Source organism: Aotus nancymaae, unplaced genomic scaffold (assembly GCF_030222135.1).
Source record: "Aotus nancymaae isolate 86718 unplaced genomic scaffold, 86718_ANA_hifiasm-v0.15.2.pri h1tg000022l_1, whole genome shotgun sequence".
NCBI lineage: Eukaryota > Metazoa > Chordata > Mammalia > Primates > Aotidae > Aotus > Aotus nancymaae.
The window spans coordinates 19,795,279-19,808,581 of NW_026988435.1; positions in this window are offsets into that span (position 1 = coordinate 19,795,279).

A 13,303-nucleotide genomic window follows, 5' to 3' on the forward strand; every position below is an offset into this window, starting at 1 on the left:
GTTCAACACCCGCCTATGAGTGAGAACATGTGGTGTTTGATTTTGTGTTCTTGTGTCAGTTTGCTGAGAATGATGTTTTCCAGGTTCATCCATGTCCCTACAAAGGATGTGAACTCCTCCTTTTTAATGGCTGCATAATATTCCATGGTGTATATGTGCCACATTTTTCCTGTCCAGTCTATCATCGATGGGCATTTGGGCTGGTTCCAGGTCTTTGCTATTGTAAACTGTGCTGCAATGAACATTCGTGTGCATGTGTCCTTATAGTAGAACGATTTATAATCCTTTGGATATATGCCCAGTAATGGGATTGCTGGGTCAAATGGAATTTCTATTTCTAGGTCCTTGAGGAATCGCCACACTGTTTTCCACAGTGGTTGAACTAATTTACACTCCCACCAACAGTGTAAAAGTGTTCCTATTTCTCCACATCCTCTCCAGCATCTGTTGTCTCCAGATTTTTTAATGATCGCCATTCTAACTGGCGTGAGATGGTATCTCAATGTAGTTTTGATTTGCATTTCTCTAATGACCAGTGATGATGAGCATTTTTTCATATGTTTGTTGGCCTCATGTATGTCTTCTTTTGTAAAGTATCTGTTCATATCCTTCGCCCATTTTTGAATGGGCTTGTTTGTTTTTTTCTTGTAAATCTTTTTTAGTTCATTGTAAATTCTGGATATCAGCCCTTTGTCAGACGGGTAGGCTGCAAAAATTTTTTCCCATTCTGTTGGTTGCCGATTCACTCTATTGACTGTTTCTTTTGCCGTGCAAAAGCTGTGGAGTTTGATTAGGTCCCATTTGTCTATTTTGGCTTTTGTTGCCAATGCTTTTGGTGTTTTGGTCATAAAGTCCTTGTCTACGCCTATGTCCTGAATGGTTTTGCCTAGGTTTCCTTCTAGTGTTTTTATGGTGTTACGTCTTATGTTTAAGTCTTTAATCCATCTGGAGTCAATTTTAGTGTAAGGTGTCAGGAAGGGGTCCAGTTTCTGCTTTCTGCATATGGCTAGCCAGTTTTCCCAACACCACTTATTGAACATGGAATCCTTTCCCCATTGATTGTTTTTTTCAGGTTTGTCAAAGATCAGGTGGTTGTAGATATGTTGTGTCGCCTCCGACGTCTCTGTTCTGTTCCATTGGTCTATATCTCTGTTTTGGTACCAGTACCATGCTGTTTTGATTACTGTAGCCTTGTAGTAGAGTTTGAAGTCCGGTAGTGTGATGCCTCCTGCTTTGTTCTTTTTGCTTAGAATTGACTTGGCTATGCGGGCTCTCTTTTGGTTCCATATGAAGTTTAAGGTGATTTTTTCCAGTTCTGTGAGGAAGGTCATTGGTAGCTTGATGGGGATAGCGTTGAATCTGTAAATTACTTTGGGCAGTATGGCCATTTTCACGATATTAATTCTTCCTAACCATGAACATGGAATGTTTCTCCATCTGTTTGTGTCCTCTCTTATTTCATTGAGCAGTGATTTGTAGTTCTCCTTGAAGAGGTCCTTTACGTTCCTTGTTAGTTGTATTCCTAGGTATTTTATTCTCTTTGTAGCAATTGTGAATGGCAGTTCGTTCTTGATTTGGCTCTCTTTAAGTCTGTTATTGGTGTATAGGAATGCTTGTGATTTTTGCACATTGATTTTGTATCCTGAGACTTTGCTGAAGTTGCTTATCAGTTTCAGGAGCTTTTGGGCTGAGGTAATAGGGTCTTCTAGATATACAATCATGTCGTCTGCAAATAGAGACAATTTGACTTCCTCCTTTCCTAATTGAATACCCTTTATTTCTTTTTCTTGCCTGATTGCTCTGGCTAGAACTTCCAGTACTATATTGAATAGGAGTGGTGAGAGAGGGCATCCTTGTCTAGTGCCGGATTTCAAAGGGAATGCTTCCAGTTTTTGCCCATTCAGTATGATATTGGCTGTCGGTTTGTCATAAATAGCTTTTATTATTTTGAGATACGTTCCATCGATACCTAGTTTATTGAGGGTTTTTAGCATAAAGGGCTGTTGAATTTTGTCGAAGGCCTTCTCTGCATCAATTGAGATAATCATGTGGTTTTTGTCTTTGGTTCTGTTTATGTGGTGAATTACATTTATAGACTTGCGTATATTGAACCATCCTTGCATCCCCGGGATGAATCCTACTTGATCATGGTGGATAAGCTTTTTGATGTGCTGTTGTAATCGGCTTGCCAGTATTTTATTGAAGATTTTTGCATCTATGTTCATCATGGATATTGGCCTGTAGTTTTCTTTTCTTGTTGAGTCTCTGCCAGGTTTTGGTATTAGGATGATGTTGGTCTCATAAAATGATTTGGGAAGGATTCCCTCTTTTTGGATTATTTGCAATAGTTTCAGTAGGAATGGTACCAGTTCCTCTTTGTATGTCTGGTAGAATTCGGCTGTGAGACCATCTGGGCCTGGGCTTTTTTTGGGTGGTAGGCTCTTAATTGCTGCCTCGACTTCAGACCTTGTTATTGATCTATTCAGGGTTTCAACTTCTTCCTGGTTTAGGCATGGGAGGAGACTACTGTCCAGGAATTTATCCATTTCTTCCAGGTTTTCTAATTTATGTGCATAGAGTTGTTTGTAATAATCTCTGATGATGGTTTGAATTTCTGTGGCATCTGTGGTGATATCCCCTTTATCATTTTTTATTGCATCTATTTGGTTATTCTCTCTTTTCTTTTTTATTAGTTTGGCTAGTGGTCTGTCTATTTTGTTGATCTTTTCAAAAAACCAGCTCCTGGATTTATTGATTTTTTGTAGGGTTTTTCGTGTCTCTATCTCCTTTATTTCTGCTTTGATCTTAGTTATTTCTTGTCTTCTGCTAGGTTTTGAGTTTTTTTGATCTTGCTCCTCTAGCTCTTTCAATTTTGATGATAGGGTGTCAATTTTAGTTCTCTCCTTTCTTCTCATGTGGGCACTTATTGCTATATATTTTCCTCTAGAGACTGCTTTAAATGTGTCCCAGAGATTCTGGTATGTGGTGTCTTCATTCTCGTTGGTTTCGAAGAACATCTTTATTTCTGCCTTCATTTCAGTGTTTATCCAGTCAACATTCAGGAGAAAGTTGTTCAATTTCCATGAGGATGTGCGATTCTGGGTGGGCTTCTGAATTCTGAGTTCTAACTTGATTGCACTGTGGTCTGAGAGACTGTTTGTTATGGTTTCTGTTCTTTTGCATTTGCTGAGGAGTGATTTACTTCCAATTATGTGGTCAATTTTAGAGTAGGTGTGATGTGGTGCTGAGAAGAAAGTATATTCTCTGGATTTGGGCTGGAGAGTTCTGTAAATATCTATTAGGTTTGCTTGTTCCAGGTCTGAGTTCAAGTCCTGGATATCCTTATTAATTTTCTGTCTCGTTGATCTGTCTAATATTGACAACGGTGTGTTGAAGTCTCCCAGTATTAATGTGTGGGAGTCTATGTCTCTTTGTAAGTCTTTAAGAACTTGCCTTATGTATCTGGGTGCTCCTGTATTAGGTGCATATATATTTAGGATCGTTAGCTCTTCTTGTTGTATTGATCCTTTTACCATTATGTAATGTCCTTCTTTGTCTCTTTTGATCTTTGTTGCTTTAAAGTCTATTTTATCAGAGATGAGAATTGCAACTCCTGCTTTTTTTTGCTCTCCATTTGCTTGGTAAATCTTCCTCCATCCCTTTATTTTGAGCCTTTGTGTATCCTTGCATGTGAGGTGGGTTTCCTGGATACAGCACACTGATGGGTTTTGGCTTTTTATCCAATTTGCCAGTCTGTGTCTTTTGATTGGGGCCTTTAGTCCATTTACATTTAGGGTTAATATTGTTATGTGTGAGTTTGGTCCTGTCATTTTGATGCTAGCTGGCTGTTTTGCCCATTGGTTGATGGAGATTCTTCATTGTGTTGCTGCTCTTTACCATTTCGTGCATTTTTGGAGTGGCTGGTGCTGGTTGTTTTTTTCTATGTGTAGTGTCTCCTTCAGGAGCTCTTGTAAAGCTGGTCTGGTGGTGATGAAATCTGTGAGTACTTGCTTGTTCACAAAGGATTTTATTTTTCCTTCACTTATGAAGCTTAGTTTGGCTGGATATGAAATTCTGGGTTGAAAGTTCTTTTCTTTAAGGATGTTGAATATCGGCCCCCACTCTCTTCTGGCCTGTAGGGTTTCTGCTGAGAGATCTGCTGTGAGTCTGATGGGTTTCCCTTTGTGGGTAACCTGACCTTTCTCTCTGGCTGCCCTTAGTATTTTCTCCTTCATTTCAACCCTGGTGAATCTGATGATTATGTGCCTTGGGGTTGCTCTTCTAGAGGAATATCTTTGTGGTGTTCTCTGTATTTCTTGGACTTGAATCTTGGCCTGCCTTGCTAGGTTGGGGAAGTTTTCCTGGATAATATCCTGAAGAGTATTTTCCAGCTTGGATGCATTCTCTTCGTCACATTCAGGTACACCTATCAAACGTAGATTAGGTCTTTTCACGTAGTCCCATATTTCTTGTTGACTCTGTTCATTCCTTTTTACCTTGTTTTCTCTAATCTTCCCTTCTCGTTTTATTTCATTGAGTTGGTCTTCAACTTCTGATATCCTTTCTTCTGCTTGGTCAATTCTGCTGTTGAAACTTGTACATGCTTCGCGAAGTTCTCGTGTTGTGTTTTTCAGCTCCATCAATTCATTCATATTCCTCTCTAAGTTGTCCATTCTTGTTAGCATTTCGTCAAGTCTTTTTTCAAGGTTCTTAGTTTCTTTGCATTGGGTTAGAACATGTTCTTTTAGCTCACAGAAGTTTCTTATTATCCATTTTCTGAAAGCTGATTCTGTCATTTCATCACACTCATTCTCCGTCCAGTCTTGTTCCCGTGCTGGTGAGGAGTTATGCTGCCTTGTAGGGGGAGAGGTGTTCTGGTTTTGGGTGTTTTCATCCTTTTTGCGCTGGTTTCTTCCCATCTTTGTGGATTTATCCGCCTATTGACTTTGTAGTTGCTGTCTTTCTGATTTTGGTAATTTTAAGTCTGCAGCAGCTGAACTCATAAACCCCCTTTTCTTCTCCCCAGGTGTTCTGGCCCAGGGGTTTAGCACTTTATGTTTTTCAGCTGTGTTGCTACCGTTTTCCCTGCCCACAAGGTGGCAGTCTAGTCACACTCAGCCTGCAGAGGCTTCGCTGAGCTGCTGTGGGCTCCGCCCAGCTTCCGTGTGAGCTTCCCAGCAGTCCTGTGGGTGTAGTTAGAACTGCTTCCGCTATGCTGGCCCGCCCCTGTAGTGACGGAGTCTCTGTAGTGGCGGGCTGTCTTGGTTACGGAAAATTGCCCCGGGAACTGCAGGGTGTTTCCCGATGGAGGACGCCCCTCCCCCACAGAGCTGAACCGTCCCGGGTTCAGCCGTGTTTCTAGAGGGGCCCTCTTTGTCCTGTAATCTCTTGGCTTGCCTCCTTGCCACAGTTCCCCTTGCTGGCCCAGAGGGGACACAGTCTCGTTCACTTTGTTCAAGGAGCCGCTGCTCCCCGCCCCCCGTGCAGGCCGAGCGGCTGCTCCGGTCCAACCAGCGGCGCTGGGAATGCGGGGAGCTTCTCCGCGCAATTAAAATCTGCTGCCCTGTGTGCCGCTGCATCAGCCGAAGCAGCGGCTCTGAGATTCGTGGCACTCCCTTGCCCGGGGGTCTCCTGGCTTGGCTCCCTGCTTCAGCTCCCCTTTCTGGCTCAGAGGGAACTCTGTCTCTCTCGCTCTGTGCAAGAAGCCACTGCCCCCCGCTCCAGGGCGTAGGCTGAGCGGCCACTCCGCTCAAACCAGCGGCGCTGGAGACCCGTGGGGCTTTTCCTCCTGTGAATCTCCTGGTCTGTGGGCAGTAAAAGTCCGTCTGGAAATGCGGCGTCCACTCACCCTCTGCGCCTTCTCTTGGAGCTGCAATTCCGACTTCCTCTTAAGTGGCCATCTTGGATCGATCTCCCAGATTATTTAACTATTACTAATTTCTCGATTTCTCTGAATCACCTATTATATTTGGGCATTTAGAAACATCTGTTTTTCTTTCTCTTAAAACTAGAAAATCAAGTCCAAGCAAATATCTATATCAGATTTCATCTGTAGTAACTTATAAATTTGAGTGACTTCCTCTCTTCTAGGGGTCTCTCAAATTTTTTAAAGCTTTGACTCTACAAAGAAGTGACCATCTTGCCATCTGTAAGACCAAAACCCTGTAAGCCAGTATTTCCAGGTGGGTTTTGTACACATTAGCTCCACACATAAAATCAACATTAGTTCCTTAAAAGTGACTTATCCTATCTAATTAGATTTGTATTATTTTAAAAAATGCTATTCACCTTTGTTGCATAGTTGATTTATCTAAATCTGGTAAAACAGAGGACAGATTCTATTGAACCTATTCACGTAACTATATTACTATGAAAAGTAATGATACTTAGCAAAAGCTTTGAAATAAAAAGTCATTATAAATCAGCTACCATTTTTGTTTTTTCAGTTTATAGAAGTAGTTTATTAAACTTCTGTGGGTTGTTAATAGCTTAAGAAAAGATAAGACTTCCTCATATATTCAAGAAATAGAAAACAAAACAACACTATTCCAAACAAACAAATTACTACAATAAAAATGTCCTCATCAGCTCATTTAGATCTTTTTAATTAATTCTTGCTCTGCTGAATCTTGTGTTACCAGTTTCATGAAGCTGTCTACTTTTCAACTAAAGATAATATGAGAAACCCAACCCCATCCACTGGTAGAATCTGAGAGCGAATTATCTCTGTAAAGTCTCAGATAGTAACTATTTTAGAATTTGCAGACCAGGCCAAGAGCAATGGCTCACATCTGTAAAAATCGTGCTTTGGGAGGCTAAAGTGGGAGAATACCTTGAGCCCAGGAGTTTGAGACTAGCCTGGACAACAAACCAAGATTCGGTCTCTACAAAACATTAAAAAATTAGCTGAGCATGAGCATGTGCCTACAATCCTGGCTACTCAAGAGGCAAGAGGATCTCTTGAGGCCAGGAGTTCAAGGCTGTGGTGAACTGTGACTGCACTGCAGCACGCACAACAGAAAAATAAAAGAAAGAATTTGCAGGCCAGATTCTCTCTGCCACAACTGCTGAGCTCTGCCATTTTAGCAAAAGAAGAGTCACAAAAGACAATACAAATGTAAGTGGACATGGTTGTGTTTCAATAAAACATTTATAAAAACAGTTTATTTTGGGGAAGCATGCCATCCTTTGCTGACCTCTGCTCTAATCAATACAAGATCAGCTTTGATAAGTCAGCAGGTTGCAGTACAAGCCTTTTCCTGAAGGTCCTGAAGCTCTCCTTCTTAGTTGAACTCACAAAATCTTCCTTGTAGCTTACAGTAAAGATTTCATGTGATCATCAGAGCAAAACAAATACTATATGAAGATAGATGAGAATGGCTGTAGTTAATTTATTGCTAATAATTTTCAATTGTGAAAATTTTGCAAGATTTTTCTGTATAGTATAGAGCAACTGTAGAGTTGAATAATGCCACTGACAGGAGTATATGATTATTTCAGTCACATGAAAAACAAAGATAATAAAACCATTCCAAAAAAAAAATGTTTCTGAGAAAAATGATCGTCTATTTTCAGAAACATCACTGAAAGCTATATATGATTTACAAAATTGGATGAATAGTTTTAATGAGAAAAAAATCTTGAAATACAGCATGTAATATACAAAATATGCCAAGAATGTCAAGTAAAGAGATTCAGTAAGTCTGGAGTGGGGCCCAAGCACGTAGAAAATTCTTTGGGCAATCCAATGTGCACCTCCAATATAGAACCACTAGCCTAGAAGACTCTTGCTTTTGTTGGGTGTGGGAATTGATTTTACTCTATTTACACACCACTAAGATATACTCTAAGATTTGCTCTTGCTGTTTCTTGGGTGCTAACAGAAGACATGAGACTCCTAGATCAGAGACAGAGGACTCTATTACTTACTAAGTATGCTCTAAGATATGCTCTTACTGTTTCATGGGTGCTAGCAGAAGCTATGAGAGAGACTCTTAGATCAGAGACAGAGGACTTTATTACTCACATCACAGCAACCAACACAAACATATATAGCTTCATTTAGTTTCCCTTGTACCTAAATCCCACAGGGGTGACAAAGAGGGCCCAGATAGATGTGCATGCATAGGGCTTATGTCACAGTCCGAAGAACACTGAGTTTGAGGAAATTTATCACTTCTGTAGTAAGCAGTAAGCAAGCCTAATCGCTGCCTTGGAAGAAAACTTTATTTCATCCCTCAGAGAAACTTACGGGAACACAGCCTTGGGAATTGGCCCAGTAAAAGAGCAACAAGGGCCTTGAAATCTTGGCAAGGAGTGTGAGAAGTCCATGAACAGCTATGTCTCCCAACCGAGTCAAATTAAAAAAGTAAGGCTGTAGACAAGTGAACATTTGAAGTAAAAACTGAAATTATAACAGATAACACTATACTGTTACTGCTTAATGTCATCACATAAAGCACAATAGGACTCTGGTAAATATGCAAACACTCCACAGAACTATTTCATAATAATCTTGATCAGGGTTTCACCACAGTTAAAATATATTATGGAAAGCAAGGCATTGAGAAATCTCCAAGGACTTCAAATAAAGCATATAATTTCTGAAATATTTGTATTAATAACATTAACCTTTACAAACTTAACCTAGAGAAAAGTGTGTCTTTCCAAATTTGACAATTTTTCCCATGCAATTATTGTAACAGTATCAAATCAAACAAAACTTAGTATTTCTAGTGCCTCTTTTTATGAGCAAAAGAACACATTTTTGTGATTGTTTTCGGGAGCCCTCTGGGAAACGTCAAAAATAGTTTACATGTAAAAGGTATTCTGAATATTTATTTTATTTTTTCTGTACTTAGGACCTGAATTTGAGAAGGCTAAAATCACAATGTCTTCAGAGGAGATTTGGAACCAACATTTAGATAAGTAAACCAACATTTATTTAAGTAAAATGACAATAAAACAAGTAAAAATAAACATCGAAATTAGCAGGGTGGTGAAAACCTTAGTCCTAGGTAGGGTGCAGTGTCTCATGCCTACAAAGCCAGCACTTTGGGAGGCCAAGGAGGGTGGATCCCCTGAAGTCAGGAGTTCAAGACCAGCCTGACCAACATGGTGAAACCCTGTCTTTACTAAAAATACAAAAATTAGCTGGGCATGGTGGAGTGCTCTTATAATCCCAGCTACTTGGGAAGGTGAGACAGGAGAATCACTTGAACCCGGGAGGTGGAGGTTGCAGTGAGCCGAGATGAGATGGTGCCACTGCACTCCAGCCTGGGTGACACAGTGAGACTCCATCTCAAAAAGAATAGAAAAAAGAAAAAACTTAGTTCTACTAGTTCTATTATAAGTGAGGAAACTTTCTTCTTTTTTTTTTCATATTATGTAATTAAGAAATTTAGTCAACAAAAAGCATAGAAAATAATGCTGGTAAAACAGAGAGTCTCTGCTGCTATCCACATGGCTTACATAGAAGGCAAAAAAGAAGCCTTCAGGTTGTTGGCAAAGATAATCAGTAATCCAAAAAAGGAAACTCAGCAAGATTTAGTATACTTTGTTAAAATTTTAACACTTTCAATAGTTTGTTTTATACTCAAGTATTATAAACCATAGGGGAAAAAATCAATTTTCACATTTCAATCTTCTTTATATTCTGTCACATTCTGGAATAACTGGCGTTTTACTTTCAGACAGATCAGGAGGCTCATGAGTAAAAACTTACTTCATAATAATACTAAGATATTTATGTTAGCATGCAATGTATTCATCATGGTTATATTTAAATGAATCCATAAATGTTTAAAAATTGTTTAAATTTTGAATATGAGAAACATTGATATGTATAGCTCAAAGAAGCAAAAGCTCTCTAAGTTCCTCAATAAGTTCCAAAAGCCTGAGAATTGTTTCTTTAAAACTAAAGTACTCTTTTTTCCTTCTAAAATACATACACAGTTCATTTTTGGGTCACCATCGCTCCAAGTGTAGTTTCTATTACTCATGTTAATTGTAACATTTAATAAACTATTATAGAGAAAACTAGGGTAGCTGAGTATCTGCCATATATAAGTATTTTAGCTGATTAGTAAAGCTCATGGACACACAGAGTACATTTTTCTTCTTCTTCTTCTTCTTTTTTTTTTTTTGGAGACAGGGTCTTGCTCTGTCACACAGGCTGGAGTGCAGTGGTGTGTGGGGTTGATCATGGCTCACTGAGGCCTTGACCTCCCGGCCTCAAGCAATCCTTCCATTTCAGCTTCCTAAGTAGCTGGAACAGCAGGCATGTGCCACCAAGCACAACTAATTTTTTAATTTTTGTAGAGATGGGGTTATCTCCCTATGTCGCCCAGGCTGATCTCAAATTCCTGAACTCAAATGATCCTCCTACCTTAGCCTCCAAAGTGCTGGGATTATAGACATGAGCCACCTCACCCAGCTTACACTTCCTTAATTAGGTAAAAATGAGTACATCCATTAACAGGGCCAAAGATAATAGCTTTTCTGTAGCATTAAAAAGGAATGCACATAAAATTATGCTTGGGTACCATTATTTCAATATTCCACATTACTTCGAAATTTCTGGGCATCCAAAGATTATCCACACAAATCAATCCGATTTAATTGATTTAATGCAATCCACTCAGTCCGTGAGCTTGGAAATTGTCTTCTAGCTGGCACATAATAAAACAATTACACACTTGTCCTTTTTACGATATTAAACATTATATAATAGTAATGTTAGCTTTTATGATCATTAAACTTGGGTAAATTTAAGAAAAACACACTGAAATAGAATAAAATGCTTGCTTTCATATTGCTTAGCATTGATAAAAAGAAGACCACTGTTGCTAGTAAACTAAAATTATAGATCAAGTTTCATTTACCAAAGATTTACCGTTATAACATTTCCAAGTTAACTCATGTAAGAATGTTTTAATTCAAGCACATTTAAAGTATTAGAAGTCTATTTTTTCATTATTTTTCTAGATATTTTAGTAATATTCATTTTTATGTATTTATAATCTACTCAGAATAGAGCTCCTTTAACTTTAGAGGCTTTGAAGTCTAATTCATTAAATACCATCTAAAGATAGGAAGATATTTTATATTAGCACAAAGAGGAAAAGTTTTTTTCTGAATTATAGAAATATAAACACACAGACTCACAGAGAGTGTACAGTTTGAGATTTAAAACTTTAGCCACAGGTCAACTGTAAATAGAGAAACACAAATATCTCAGTCCAGATATCAAATAGCTGTACTCCTTTCTACTGGACACAACATTCTTGAGTATTCTAAGCACAAAAATAAACAAATTAACAAACAAGCAAAACCATAAGTAAACTAGTTTACTCTTGTATCTACAATATCAGAGATCACAAATAATCAGACTATAAAAACAAATTCCCAATTATTGCTACCACCAGTGGTGCATAACATATTGGCCATGCATAAACCAGAAACAAAAAAAAAACACAAAATCAATAGAAAGGAAAAAGAATTACAGAAACAGAGGTTAAGTAAATTTATAGTTCTATTGCTGCTTGTGATTCACTTCTGGGAGTCAAGAAGAGAGGCGTCTGGGCTTAGGCTGCCTATGAGGTACACTTCTTCTCCAGCAATGTAGCTTACCAACTATGTCACATGAATTCATTGGGCATCTTGGTGGAAACTTCAAAACTATTAAAGAGAAATTTTTAAAAGAGGACATAGCCATGACTCTCACACAAATATAAAGTGAACAGATGCTCAGATAGCAGAGCCACGAGTCTTGATGACATTTGAGAACCAGGTTTTAATTATTCCTGGGCCCAGATACAATTCCATTCTTGGGGTCTGTGAGTCACCATATATCCTGACAACTTCTCTCTCTCTCTCTCTCTCTCTCTCTCTCTCTCTCTCTCTCTCTTTTTTTTTTTTTTTAACATAGTTTGAGTCAGTTTTCAGTTACTTCATTTAGGAAGCATTTTTACCAGTGCCATAATGCAGCGTTACTCTAGAAGGTTCTGTCCAATACAGCAGCCATCAGCTGCATGTAGCTATTTAAACTTAATATAAATTAAATAATATTTAAAATTTGGTCACACTAGTCATATTCTAAATGCTCAATAGCCACTTGGGGCTGGTGGCTACTATGTTAGATAGCACAGACCCACAAGGACCTTCTCGTTCCCAAGCCATATTGTAAAGAAGAGTCCACAGTAAATAGTTGCTGGGTTCACATCTCAAATCCAGAGACTGAGCAAGAAACATTCTAAGGAATTTAGAACGATGGGATCAAAAGACGGTTACTTTAGTAATAATGTAAAAGAGAGTGTCTATATAAAAGTGAATGCAAACAAAATCATATGTCCAGTACAACCAAGTTTTTTATTAGATCAAAATCAGGGAGACACTATTAGATTTAGCGTTTGTGAGGTCATTGTTTAAATTATTTTCTTACATTGAAATGGAAAGAAATAAGCTGTGTAAACTAAGTTTCTTGTATAATAAAATGTTATGGGTTGAATTGTGTCCCTCAAAAAAGTATGTTGTCCCTCAAAAACTATATGTCCCTCAAAAAAGTAACTAACTTTCAAAAAAAGTCCTAACCTCCAGCACTTCAGAAAGTAACCTTATTTGGGAATAGTGTCACTGCAGATGTAATGAGTTAAAATGAGTTCTTGCTGGAGTAGAGTGGGTCCTTAATCTAATATTAATAGTGCATTTGAGAGAAGAGACACAGAGAAAACATAGGGAGAAGATGGCCCTGTGAGGATGGGTGCAGAGAGTGATTGGAATGATGCATCCACAAGCCAAGGACAGCCAGCAAATAGCAGAAGCTAGAAGCAAGGGAAGATTCTTTAGGTTTTGAAAGGAACATGGCCCTGCCAACACCTTAATTTCAGACTTCTAGCCTCCAGAAGTGTGAAAAAATAAATTTCTGTTGTTTAAGCCATCCAATAAAATAAAATAAACATATGTAAAATTTTAATTCATCAATTAATGAGGAAACCTCTGCAATGTCACAAGCCATTCAAAGACTAAATCAAGGTACTACACACGTAAAAGCAACAATGCTTAAATAAATGTACAAGTGAATACAAAAAGGGCTTATTCTGTGGGAGGGAGGGAAGAATTTGGAGATTAATGGTATTTCCATCGGGCAAATTTACTTGTATGGCTATGGATAATAATCATTTGCATTGCTGTTAGTCATATACAATTGAAAGAGTTGTAAATTAGGTGAAAGACAACAAGAGGTACAGAGAATCCATGGAGGGGCCTGGAATAAGAAAACCCAGAAGGTATGCATAGACATAAC